Here is a 15292-nt window from a genome sequence, read left to right as displayed (position 1 = left end):
ATGAAAGAACCAGGGGAAACAGGAGCAATTAAGAATTCACTGTTTATGCTAATTCTTGAATAAAACATTAATAATAATAGAGATTGAACACAGAGTGCAAACATGCAAATTCTGAGTTATTATTTTTCTCTATTACTTAGATCATGAGACATAGATGATATAATAAACACAGAAACTGTAAAACACAGGTTAGAAGAGACTTATTGATCCATGAAATGATTCAAGAATTCAGCAACATGGTCCTTAGCATCAATCTTTCATCTAGTAAGCAAGATAATATGGTTCAAACAACCCTTTTATTCCAAGATTGTTTAGTATTACAGTCACAACTACGAATATCCACCACCAGCAAACCCCAAATACCTTGTCTGGAGGGGTATTTATACAAAAATGCTAAGACATTGTGCAAAATATCTCATAGAAACAAATATCTGTTGACAATTAATGTTACATTTACATTGATAGAGATAGGTAGTCTCAAAAACAGGGAGCCAATGAATGATGAAATAATTTCATGTTGCGCTGGTTGATCCGATTTAAAGAGAAGTACTGGAGGTAGATGCTGTAAGTCAGTCTTCCAGCTATTTCCACTGATCCTATGCGCTAATTTTCTACTATGGATGGGCCTTCTTTAACACTGATGTGATATGTTTTAACATAAAAGACCATGGTTTTTTTCTGTTCTGCGCATTTACAACAGATGGTGTGCAATTTTGGTTTGACCCATGATAAGTCTACAGGATTTATAACATGATTTTCCACCACTCTGGTCTTGGTATTTGATGTATCTGTAGCTTCCTTAAAGTCTCATCGGTCTCTGTGTACCTGAAGAAATTAGGTGGAGTGGTGAACAGATGCTTCACCTCATGCTCTATATAAAAAAGATTTTCAAGGCTGTCATACAGGGACTGGCCAAATGGAAGTGCCTTTTTTGTTGAAGTACTTGAAGATGAACTAGCTTGATTGACAGAAAATGTATTTAATTTGTGTATATAGTCCTTGCGCTTCATCAAACAATCATTATCTCCCACAGGACTTGGCAAACCCTTTTGATTCAAGACTGTAAATTTGTTTGTAAAAGAGTCTATTTCTACCTGCATGTCCTGGCATCTTTTGTCCAAGTTTTGCATTAGAGTTCTTATGGTTAGAACTCTCTTGAAATCCAAAATGGTACCTGTTATGTCTATGATATCCAGTGCTTCCAATTCTTCACTGGTTTTGTTATTCAAAAAATTGATTAGCCTGTTAGCTTGCTCAAGCATTTGCCCCAATACAGCTCTTGTTTTCTGAACTTCCACTTGGGATACTTTTATCAAATCAATTTGTTCATAAATGGTCTGAATAGACCTCCATATACCACTAAGTGATTGAATGATGTCGTTCCACAAGATTCCTCTGATTTTTGCCAGAGGCTTATGCAGAGAGAGATCTTTTCCTAAATATCTTACCTTATTTTCCAATGCTTTGACTTCTCTTGTCTTTCTTGCCACAGTCATTTTAGATTTATCATAACTCTCCTCCATCTTAGCCAGTTTTTCTTTGACTTGCTTTAATTCAGATACTTGGAGTTTCAACTCCTCCATGGCTTTCATTAACTGCTCTGTGGTCGTGGTTGTACTGCTGCCTGGTGCTATTGTTGTTGATGTTGCTGCTGATGTTGCTCATGTGATGATTTCTGTAGTTGTTGCTGAGACAGTGGAGGGTGCTGCAGTTGTAACTATGGTAGGGGCAGTTGTGGCCGTTGGAGTCACTTGAGGTGGCTGGGAGGTGGACACTCCCTGCTTTTCTTGCAATGCTTTCTCCAATTCCTACTCTATCTCACTTAATCTTTCATTTAACCTCATGAGCAGGTCCATCATGTCTTCCTCGGATTTCTGCTCCACATCTGTTATCTGTGGATGCATAGAAGGAGGCATTTTGAGCTGTTTTCTGAGGGCAGCAATGTCCTCTTCCTTCTTCCTTGTTAATTCTTTTATGCCTTTAGCATCTTTGGGATCATGTCCCAGCTCAACGATAATATCTTCCAAGGACTTAATCCTGCTGTCCTTTGCCAGAGATGAAGCTTTCTCTAATTCTAGCTGAGCAAAGGTGTTCTCCAATGAATTTTGCAATTTATGAGCCAACATTGCCTTGTGAGCCAGTGTAGAATATACCCTTTCTCCTGTCTGTTTGTGCAGCTCAATCTAATCTATTGGGTGAATGTCCTTGGCCAAGACCTCCAAATTTGTCCTTATATAATCAACTACTGACTGTGGTTGCTACACCTTGGGCTTGAAGTAGCTCATGATCATTTTGCCCTCCTTTATATCATATGCAGACATCAACCTTTGCTATTTTGTGGGGGCCATCTTGAGATATTGGTCATAACTTTGCAGCCTCAAGGGATCATTTCTAGCCTTAATCTCTGTGAATGCTCTTTTGACATCAGAGGTCTGCTTGCTTGGTGGCCTTGTGGATGAAACTTCCACACTATGTTGCCTTTCCAACTCTTGCCTATGTGAGCTGGTTGATGTGTCTATTAGTGGGGATGTCTGTGGGTTGGTTTCCCTCTCACCTCTCAGGATTCCTAATGTTTCTTGAATGATTTCCTCTTCAGATATACGGTTGAGTCTTTGCCTCTTAGTGCCTGGTTGTTCTGCTGGTACAATGATGGGTGTGGCCTCTTCTTTGTCCCTTTTCTTACCTTTTTCCTCATTTAGAGGAGTCTGCAATACTGATATCTCTGGTGCTTTGGTCTGTACTAGAGGAATTTCCTCCTGCTGCTCTGTCATTTCTTGCTGCTCTATGCCTGCCACTTCCTTGCCCTTTGAAGAACCTGAAACTGGTGTGCTAGCCCCTTGTATAGGTTGTTGTGAAGTCCCAGCAGAAGATGTACCCACTCCCGTTTGTTGAGGCAGCTTGAATGATACCTGTCCAAAAGAGTCTAGGTCAAGGGTATTTTCTAAATCTTTCATAGCTTGTTCCATTTTTTATTGCCGAGTAAGTTCTTCTACTAAGGTACCCTCTATCCATTCATCCTAATTAGCATATTGTTCTACCTCAGGTATCTTATGATGATTGTAAGCAGACAGCCAGTTTTTTACTTTTCTGTCACTTATAAAGCCATTTGGGTCATATGGTACCCACCAGAAGCTTTTCTTCAATTTAAGCTCTTCCCCTAATATTTTATCAGCATCTTCCCATGCTTCTCTTTTGTTAATAATAAAGGGGCCTAATTGGTTTCTTATCCTCAGTTGAGCCTTCTTTTTGACATTGCAAAAATGAGTCAAATCTGCATTAATAAGTTGTCTGAAATATTCCAGAGCAAACAGTCTCATAGGCACATATTTGGGCAGCCTATAAGGGCACCGCTCACAACCATATATCCTGATTTCAGTGTGGTCCTGGTAGAAGTACTAGTCACCTATCTTATAGTTCTTGGAGAGCTGTAGAATCTTCCTTATGTCACCAGAGAGCCTAGTAGGAGGGGCTCCTATTAAATTGGAGGTTGGATGTATGAATAGGTAAATGAATTCATAGTAAGTATAAGGGGATTCAGCAATTCTATGGAAGACAAAGGTCCAAAAGATTACAGACCTCCTCTCTCCTTTGGCATCCAATTTTCTGATGGGAAATATAAAAATGTCTTGGAAGTAATACAACAACAGATGATATATGAAACTTGTGTATTTAAACACTCCTTCTCTTTCCAAATTCATAAATTAACCATGGATTTTGTCAGTAATGAAAGAGGCATAGTCATACTTAATAGCAGGGGGCTGCCTAGGAGTGAAGGTGGACAACAGAACTAGGACCAATTCATCCACAAATTCATTAGACCTGAAACCCAAGATTATTGATATCATGTCAAGAAGAATTCTTACAGTCTCATTGAAGGAGACATATGAATAAGGAGGTGGGCCTTAGGGCTAGCATTCTGTCTTCATGAATAACTTGGAAATCCGGGCTACTTCTGCACTAGACAATTGAGAGCCTTGCTCCAGCAAATATCCCATGGAGAGAGGAGCAAGAGGCTGAACTAGATGGAATTGTAGCATTTCATTAATAGACTCAACAGTTATGTAGAAAAGAATAGCTTGTGATGGAGAGATGACTGCCTTACTAACAAGGTCATAATTGGCATAGCAGTGGCGAACAATATTTGGGAATACATTGACTGAGGAGAGGTAGTACCTGGGGATATTGGATTTCCATATTCCATAGATGTCAGAATTGTCCAGATGATTGTTTCTGACTAGGTAGAAAGCTTGCAGATGATTTTGGCAACCAATTGGGTCTCTTATTTGGAAATCCCTGTCGGCCAAGGGTAGATGATGCTTGTCCCTATGAGGTGTATTAAGAGGCGCAACATTGAGGGCGACCGGGGCTGCCATAATTCAATTGTCTATGTTTTTTAATTTGGAGGTTGAATTTCTGTAGAAAAAAAAGAAAACAGAGCAGCTATGGGTGCCTTGGTATAGAAATTGCAGGCTATTTTAGATTGAGTTTGGCTCTTTACAGGCACAATTTGCAGAGGAATACCAAAAACACAGGTTCGGGAGGTGGAAAAGGGTAAATACCTATGTTTTGGAAGCGCACGAGTGCAATTGGCAGGTCGACCGATGAGTAGAGGCGCAGAATGTTGGAGTTTGCTAGTCAGGGTGGGGGACTGGAACTCTGGTAACTGCTGGATGTTAATTTGTATGCACCAATATTGTGAAAAAAATGAATAGAAATGAGCGAAAATGACATTTTATAGGTTTTTTAACAAAAAATCAGCTTCGCAGGCTTTTTGGCTCTTTTGGTCACATGACGCCAGTATGACGGGATAGTTTTGTCGTGACGCGGGGTACGAAAGGGTGACGTGGTGATGACGTGGAGGTGACATAAGTGGGGGGGGTCAGTGGCGGCAGTAAGTGGTTTGGGCCCGCATCGCTTATGGGCTGAAACGGTTTTGGTGGGGAGGGCCGCGAGCATGTCGGGAGGGCGTTGCATCTCATCTGTACAACGGGAATACCGCCGGCTCCCCAGGCGGTAAAGATAGGCATGGAGGGGTGTCATGATATGGTTATGGGCCTTTTGATCACCCGACCCGGATCTAACCGCTGGCGCTCAATAGAGCTGTCGTAAAGATACGGGGTGGGGCCGAATCAATAATCAATGATTTTAAACATATCGAGGGGTGTGCTATTGTTTGTCAAGGGGCTTAAACTATTAATTAACCAGGTGTTAATTGATTTTTTTAATATTTTCGCGGTGAGGGTTATTATATGGTTCCAGGTGAACCATTAATTCCCTTTGTAAAAAAAATATGGCCGTAATCGACCAGGAGCAGGATTATTTAACATTTTGGGGTTTTTCATAGGTTTACATAATACGGGCAAGGGAACAAACTATATATGGGGGATTATATAATAAGGTTAACAATTAATATGGGTTTGTAGAAAAAATGCTAAGTTATAAAGTTTGATAACTTAGGTTGAGGAAACGAAAGGATTTTACACAAGGAATGTGGCTTCTCAGCCTGAAGCAAGAATGTTATACTTCTCTGGCCTTTTTTATGAAATGGAGTAATTTAGGAGTCCTAAGCAGATCTCAATATCCTTGGGGGGAAATTAGTGAGTGATTTTGGGAGAAATGTGAGGGAAAGTTAGAATGCATCAATTGATTTGTAACCAAACAATCGCCATTGTACTTTATGATATCAAATGAGATGAACCTCTTGAGAAACAAAGATTAATCACAAGCATGCTTCTACAACACCAAAACTACCTACCTAGCCTACAGTACTTAACATTTTTCTTCTTTTTACATGGGTGCACTTGGACTAGCAAACCCTTACTCTCTTCTTTTCTTTTGACTACCATCCTATCTAAGTCTACCCTTATTTCTTCCAAGGGCTCAGATTTAACAATTGAGCACCTTTGCTTCTCTACCTATCTACTTATCTATCAAGATTAATTTGTTTGGACAAATTTTATTCTCTATCTCTAAAACAAGAAATTTAAACATGAACTGACCAAGATTAAGTTGTTTGGCCATCCATCAAACTATGGCAAGAGTCAACTAATTGCACATAAAGAAATTATTTTGCAAAACAGAATAGTAGTGGCATTTTGAACTAGCACACTTTCCTGGTCTTTTCTTTGGGGTTCATTTCTTTTCTTTTTGACCATTTCATTCTTTTTGCCCTTTGATCTTTCTTTTAGGGCATACCCTCTTTTTAATTTTTAAGTTTTTAGATCTTTTCAAAATAGGGAACCTTTGTAGCAAGGAAAGTATGAACATATTTGGGATTTTACCATTCAATCATGAAATATGACACCTATTGGTATAGGAGCATAACAATATGTACGTAGGTTCGACACATTAAAGTAGTGTATACCTCATAAAATATGCTTTAGCTACTTCTGCTTTCTGTTGCAGTGTTCTGGGTTCTGTTTTGGGTTGTGGTTACTATTACTATATTATGATTACAGTATTCTGAGAAGTGATTGATTAATTCAGTTTTGGTTGATGCAAAGGAGATTGGTTGATGCAGATATATTTGATGTTTGATTGATGTTATTAATGGATTTAGTCTGAAAATTTATGAAACATGGTCCCTGGAATAAAAGAGAAGGTTGTAGCCTTTTGTAGGCCAGCACCTACATACTAGTAAACACATCAGCTAGTATAAGAGCTAGGGGGTTGTAGCTCCCTTCCAGGAGAAGCTGGAGAATGAGAGAAGATTGTAGCCTTCTACAGGTAGAATCCTGCATACTGGTATAAGATTACACTAGTACAAAAGTTTTAAAAAGAAGTTCCTTTTTAAAAGAAGATAAAGACAATTGTAGTAGGTGGTTTTCACCCACATTGGGTTTACACCTTATATCTTGTGTTCATGTGTGTGATTGTCTATTCTGTTTTTACTGCACTTCATTACTATTTATATGGCTCTGATGCATAGATTAAAGATCAACATATGATGAATTAACTAAGTTATAAGTTTAAAGGGTATACACTAGTTTCCTTAAATACAGTTGTGTATACACGCAAGTTTCATTAACTGAAGTAGCATATATGAATCTGATTATGGAAATGAAATATTATTGACTTGCTAATACTGATTCACCCCCCTCTCAGTATAGGGGAATTTGTGGAGCATCATTATGTATCAGTTGCTCATACGAAGGGTATAATAATCCAGATTTATGGCTTGGAGAGACTCGAGACATGGGCTACAACCGTAGCAGTTGTACGAATTTTCAATAGTCATGCCTTTCATCACATCTCTAGGAGGAAGATGATGTTGGTAGGGAGTGTACTTGTAGGGACCTGCTATGGGGTGCATCCAGATCTTGCTGACATTTTAAAAGCATCAATTAAGTCTATGTAGGTAGAAAAACAATGACAATTGTTCATTTGGGACATTTTTATGATCATTCTTCTTTGAGAAGATCCCTACCATCCATCCACATGTAAAGATCTATGATGGGGGTCGTTAGGAGGCTAAGGTGCACCACTGGGGGAAGCTATAGTGACGAGGTGGTGGGGGTGGGGGGGGTAGCTAGACGAGTGTTCCAACTTCATTTTTTTTATGCATTGGGATAAGATTCCACTATACATAGATGACTATCCATACAATGGAATGAACTTCCAGGGGGATCATTATCTACCACTACCATGAGGACAAGCATAGGGTTTTGATGGTAAGTAATAGTTCCTATATTTTGGTCGCATGTATAGTTTAGAAAATGTATGAATGTGGTATTTATTTCCAAACTTTTGGTAGGAAAATATAGCACCAGTGAGGCTGACATGATATGTAGGATGAGCCGTAGCATCTGGGGCTACAACTCAAAGAGGTTTGACATCTCACAAGAGATCTGATAGTGATGTGATACTAGAGGATCTTCAATGTGGGTTTGACTTTCTATTGATCAAGGTGATAAAGTATGGATGACATGAGATAGAAGATCAGTATACATATGTGTGTACTTGTATTCCCTCTTAATCGTGAGGTATCACGAGGCACATAGCTTTTGTCTGTCAAGAAATTCGAGACTTACAAGCAGGTGGAATGGATCCACTGGCATAGGATCCACCAGAGGACATTGATTACGCATAGGGACATGTGGGCCCATTGTTCTTTTATGTAACATGTTATGGGAATATTAGATGTATGTAGAGTAGTGCACTCCAAACCCTATATGTGGGTTATTATGATACATAATAGGGTTATTCATCTTTTTGTGAAGATTTTGGTTCACCATTTGTTTATTTTACGGATGCCTTCTTGTATATGCATGTGATAAATGTCAATCTAGAATGTCATTTTCAATGGTATATACATAGTTATTTTGTGCTATAGGAACATGAATGAATGTAATGGATTCAAAATCATGTGCCAAAATATTAACTCATAGATATTTTATAAATAGGATAGGGTTATGCACATGATAAATGCCATTCAACTACATGAAAAGTATCAAGGAATGAAAAAAAACATGAAGGTTAAGGATGCGATGATCAAGGGCAACAACAAAAAAAGCTATCACTGCATCATATCAGATTTGGTTGTTGGTGTTAGATCCAATGCAGATGCCATTGGAGTCAACTAACGAATGCAAAGGGGTGAAAATAGCCCAAGTTGTCGAGGCTAGATTCCTAGAAGTTCCTCACACCATTGGCATAACCGATGTGGTGAGGATGGTGGATCCATTTGAAAGATGCGAGAAGACAAAAAATGAGGTGATGGAGGTTGCAAGCTACCTAAATGTAGAAAAGAAAAAGGGTCATGCATTTCAATAGGAAACCCTAGGGATATAATTTATTCAGGTAGAGTGCATTGTGGGGATTGGGAAGGAGTTCTCCTTCTAGAACCTCTAAATGGTGTACCCCTTTTCCAAGAAACTTGCAAATGATGTAAGGACTAAACCATAATGGTTCAAACTTCCCATGACGCAATACATCATGAGCTTGGTCATAGACAAGAACAAGTTTTCCTTTATGAAAGGTATGAGCGTGGACTTTACTGTCATACTGAGATTTGGTGTGATTTTTAGTTGCTTCAATGGTTTGCAATGCAACAACATGATTTTCATTGGCATGCTCAAGCATGATGAGTATTTCTTCTAATGGTTGGTTGTCTGGAAGGAGTTTGACAACAAGGTTAAGGGAGGGAATTTCATATTCAATTGGTAAGACTACCTCTTATCCAAAAAAAAGGTGGAAAAGAGTGAACCTGGTGGCAGCTTTTATAGAGGTTCTATAGGCCCATAATGTAAGGAAGAGAAAAAGGTGTCAATTGGTCTTATGTTTATTCACCATCCACCGAAGCATAGTTTTAAGAAGTTTATTGACAACTTTAACTTCACCATTGACTTATGGGTAATAAGATGATGAATATTAGTGTTCAAATCCCAAATGTGAGGATAGCTCATGTCATATCTCATCTTCAAAGTCTCGTCCATGGTTAGAAACCAATTATTCAGAACCCCGAATCAAGTGATAACATGGTTAAATAAAAATAGGGTTGCGGTAGATGCAATGCTATTGATGTTTGCATGGCTTTAGTCCATTTTTTAAAATAGTCGACAACCACGATAATATACTCTTGGTTATTAGTAGATGGAGTTCAAAAATCATTAAATTCAATGGCCCATTTATAGAAAGGATTGGCTACGATGATAGGATGGATGGGAGCAAGATGAGCTCTAGTCTTAGGGCCATATAATTGACAATTGGGGGAATGTTTAACTACCTAAATATAATTGCTAAGTAGAGAAGGCAAAAATTATCTAGTGAGGATGACTTTCGGGAAAGTGGCCATTCTAGAGAGATGGTCACCAAAAGCATTGTCATGATAGGAATTCAGCACTTTCTCAGCTCCAGCATGGGTGAGACAATGACAAAGGATGGTGGCAATTGTTCCTTATGAAACCAATTTCCTGGCTGTGGGGAAATTGTGCTTAAGACATTAATAAATATTATTTACTGTCACTTATTGTTTTTTGTGTTCTCAAATGAAGGACCTGGAAAACTTGGTCTTTAACTCTTGATACATGTATGACCAGAACATCTCAGAATGCCATTTGTTACTAGATATAAATGATGAATGAAGAAAGTTTGAAGGAGAAGTTAAAGATAATATGCTGATCTTTCACAGAAACTATTATCTGTAACTTAGAGGAACTATGATAATGAGAACTAAATTATAGACAATATGTTGGTCTTTCACATAAACTACTATCTATAACTTATAAAGGAAGTGAGGACTTAAAGTATTGTAGTGCTCTTTTAAGGAATTTTAACTTTATCTACATAAGAAAACAAAGACCTGCAACTTCATTACTATACTTGAAAAGAAGAAAACATAGCATGACACATGACAGACAAGCTTACAAAATTATATGCAACAACTCATGGAAACTTCTGATTCTTTCATTAATCAACAATGATATCAGGAATATAGTGGCCTAGTCTTTGGGTTCTCCAAAATTTGAACCTTTTCTTAGTAAATTTTCCTCTTTTTATACATTGGGGAACAGTTCTTGATTTCAGAAACTACTCAAATTATCTAACTGCTTTTCTAACTATATGAAGTGAAAACTATTACATAGTTTTATAGAGGGTAAAAGACACCTCAAATAACATGGAATACCAAGAACATAACTGGATTCAGAAGGGGATGATGACTGCTGGCTTGCTTTGTTGATCCGCTACTAAATTCCTCTATAAATACCTTAATGATGCTTAATTCGCTTTAGCCGTAATGAAATACATTTAGTTTGTATAATCCTAGGCTTACATGGGCATTTTGATTGGCCAAAATGCAAAGAAACATATTGGATTGTCTTCCTCTTCAACTTCAGCTCTAACCCTGATTTTCCACTTTACACAGCGAAATTAACGCGAACTTTTGATTAATCTGGAACTCAAAAGAGTTAATCCTGCTTTACAAACCTGTCAAATTTGCCCATTCAATGCTCCTTTGACTTGCATCGCCAATTGCAATCAGCCCAAAAATCACTGTAAAACTTAACTTATGCACCCTTAGGCCACATAGCTATGAAAGTGTTGGACTTATGCATAAATCCTTTATACCTGCGATTTTCTATTATAAACCTTTTATAATGAAAATATATTATAAAACATGCTTTTTCCGCTTTCATACAATTTTTGAGGTATACTTTCCCGCCAATTCATCCCCGCCATCGATGTACGCTTTTTAGATCGGACGGTTTGTAAAGGTTTCAGGTGGGACATAAGCCTAGAGAATACCGCCCAAAATGGGCGATTTCCTCTCTTCACTTGATTGCTACGTGTCAAATACTGAGTGGGATCAGGTAAGCTCCAATAAAACCAATTACCATTTTCGCTCCGCCCAAAAACCTGCCTTATAACTTTAAATCTATATTTTCTTCGGATTCGGCTTTAACAATAATTTTTTGTTTACACAACAAAATCGACGCAAAAACACCTAAAGCAAAACTAAAAAGGAATTAACCCAATTTAATAAATATATCGGATCTGAAAAATTTATCGCAAATCACAATTGGCGATTGAACTAACACCAATTGCTCTACAGACCCACCGAAAGTATAAAATATGGTATATATAATAACGGGTCCAGAACCCAATCGCGAATTGCAATCGGTGCTATGAACATATACAAAAGGCACTTTATGGACCCACCAGAGTTATTTAACATATTACATACCATTTCGGCTCCGACCACCGATATCGCAATCGAAATAGCCACACACACACACACAGATATATATATATATATAAAGAGTTATGCGATATCACGAACCCATCAAGGCTTATAAAACATAACATATATATGTTTCGGGTCCGAGCCTTTAACTTTAAAAAAATTTTCCTTTGTAAATCCGATATATTTATGCTTTGCGATATATATATTTTCAAATGTGATTTCATATATTTTCGATATGTAATTACCACAAGAAAATACTTTTACTTTTAGACTTTGCGGGGTAGAGAATATAAAGGGCTTCATTGAGGTCGAACCCCCTTAATGATTTTAGGCCACATATTGTGATAAAAGTGAATAATAAGCTTAAACCCAATATAAGCTATAACAGTGGCAACACCACAACGATAAAGATTGTGACCAATTAGAAGATATCGAGGGGATTGATGTTGAATAAGTTGTAGATAATCATGAGTAACATGGGGGGAAACGTTTTGGGTTAAAAAATAGGTGAGGATGTCATCATACCAAGGATAATCCAAGTTATAACGAACAATTTTTCATCTGGAACATCATCATTTACTAGTGGATCGAGCGCACCCGTAGGAAATTCAGAAATGAATTCAACAAGGTAAACCTTTATTACTCTTGGGGATGACAAATTGCAAATAAAATATATGAAGGAAAACAATCGAGTGGGCATATTTCCTATTGATTATCGTCTGACTCAATAAGAAGGCCATTGGGTTGGAATTGGTCACGAATTTGGTGGTACTCGTGAGGACATAATGATACAATTTCTAAAGAGAGAACACGACGAAAAATGCCAAATTTTATTCATGGGAATAGGACACAGGGGTATTTTTAATGTTCTTACTAACATAATATATGATAGTCTCATTCCAGAACCGTATTCCTATATTAAGACCCTGACAAGTGAATAGGTGAAAGCTGAGATATACAAGATGAAGTCACTATTGAAGTTAGGTGGCATAATCAAGTGATCGAAAGTGAGAACACATTTGAGGGAATCGAAAGATTATTGAGTTTGGTCATCCCAAATGAATGGAATGTTAGATCGAAGGATTTTAAGAATTGTAGGTTTTAACCTTGTACAGAAATTACCTACATACAAATTCTAAAACACAGAAAATAAACAATGCGAGAGCATAACACATAAAACACATATACATAGATATTTTCCCCTGGATCCCAAAACTAGGACTACCAGATTGATTTTACATTATGTTCCTTTCAATGTTACAATACATATACATACATGTCGAAGCATCCAATACCATGGACCGAAAACCATCACGCCCAAAACCATGTGTGAAAACCATGCACAAAACCATAGGTAGGCTTGCCCCACCTAGTCATGGAAAGAATATAACACAACCCAACATTCTCCCACTCATTGTTTTCCTTCCACAGGGAGCCACAGGAGAGTTTAGTGATTTATCTAGCCCTGTAACACCCATTTTTTCTCTACACCGAGAGAAATACTCAGAGCTCATATATTTTGTCAATGCATCTGCAGTATTCTTCAAAGTGTCCACCTTTACCAGCAACACCTTTTGTTCTTATATCAATTCCCTCACAAAGTGATAATGGATATCAATGTGCTTTGTCTTTGAATGGTAAGCAGGGTTCTTTTCCAAGGAAATTGCACTTTGGTTGTCACAGTATATCCTTATAGCTCCCTGTACTAACCCCATACTTGAACACAATCTCTATAACCAAACTTCTTCCTTGCTTGCATGAGTGGCTGCCATGTATTCTACCTCCATACTTTATAGTGCCACTACAGATTGTTTCTTACTCATCTAAATAACTACACCTCCAAATAGGTTAAACACATACCCACTTGTAGATCTTCTCTGATCTAGATCTCCAGCCTACTTTTCATTAAGAAAGCCATGAATATCTAAAACTCTATCTAATCCTGGTCTTCCTTCGTAGCACAAACCACAATCACTAGCGCCATGCAAATACCTGAAAACCTACTTCACTACTATCCAATGAACCTTCCCTGGTTTTGACATAAACCTTCTCAATACTCCCACTGCATGTGCAATGTCTGGTCCAGTACAAGCCATCACATACATCATGGTACCGACTGCATTTGCATATGGAAAATGGGACATGTCCTCTTCTTCTTCTTGTGTCTTGGGACACTGTTTAGTAGATAACTTTACACCTACAGGAATAGGAACCTTCACTGGTTTACTATCCTACATATTAAACCTCTGCAGTATCATATTAATATACTTCCTCTGGTTTAAACAGAGCTTCCTCTTTGCATGATCTCTCTTAATTTCCATGCCCAAAATATAATTTGGAGGACAATTGGGTATTCAAATCCTGGATAATTTCTTTATCATTTCCAACCAGTAACTGTTGGCATTTTGGCACAGGTGTAGCGCTACGGTATAGGTGTTGTCCTTGATGGCAACTCTCTTTGAAGATAGATCTCAGTCCAAACTACAAGAGTGAAGAGAAATTTCATATATGCAGGTTCATCAAGCCCAAGTTGCGTATACACGCTGGTACGATATATACTAAGTCGCGGATACGCAGTCTCGCTATATACGAAGTCGCGTATACACGCAGTTTAATGAATAGAAAAGAGCGTACATGTCGAGAAGCTTTCTTTTGGTCCGTGGTAGTTAGTCCTCGGTACTTGAGCCTATGTTTCTGGACCAAGGTATCTCGACAGTCGTGTTGATCCCGAGTTTTGAAGTTGATGGTATTGTATTACTATGGTTTTGGACCGTGGTATTGAGAAGGGCCTAAGGCTATATAAGGAGAAGAAGATCATTAGGCAATTGTATCGAAAAAGTCTTGAATATCTAATGAAGAAAGAGATCTAGTATGCAGGTTCTGGGTTGATGATACATTGCTTGATCTGAGCTAAGGAGAGATTACACCGGTTGATGGAAGACTAGATCTAAGGATAGATCGGGATCAAATTGTTTGAAATGAACTATCCTTATATGGTTGATTATGCATATTTTTAGATCTGCATACTGACACAATGTTATGTTCTGGGTATGACTGATGTCTGGTACAGCTGCGAAGTTTTAAGAAAATTATTTTAGATCTGTACGCATGTTGGCTTCGGTAAAAGCGTGTGTATACGCGGGTTTGTTTCATTGAAGTAGCGTATATCTTTTGAAGCTTAATTTTTGGGGTTGCAGTTGGGTCTGACTGTTATTGCAGAGTTCTGTAGTCTGCTCTATGTTCTGGTGACTGGGAGTTGACAGGGTTTCAGTGGTTCAGTGATTCAAAGATTGATGATGCTAGTATTGGTTGTTTTGTGCTTCAATGATTTGTTATGAAAAGTGAATGAATCGTGGTCTTCAGATTGAAATGTTGTGCTTCAGGAGTATCCAGTCTGAAAATTGATGAAAAGTGGTACCTGAAGGAAAGAAGATTGTAGGCCAGCACCTACGTACTAGTATCTTAGCTGGTACAAGAGCAAATGGGGTTGGAGCTCCCTTCCAGGAGAGTCTGGAAAACGAGAGAAGGTTGTAGCCTTCTGCAGGTTGTAGCCTGCGTACTGGTATAAGGCTGCACGAGTACAAAAGATTGTAAACTGAAGTTTCTGAT

The sequence above is a fragment of the Pinus tabuliformis genome, chromosome 3_2, assembly GCF_031772625.1.
Source record: "Pinus tabuliformis cultivar Carrire ecotype Pingquan chromosome 3_2, CPIR1, whole genome shotgun sequence".
In the NCBI taxonomy this organism is placed as follows: Eukaryota; Viridiplantae; Streptophyta; class Pinopsida; order Pinales; family Pinaceae; genus Pinus; species Pinus tabuliformis.
This window is presented reverse-complemented; position numbering follows the sequence as displayed.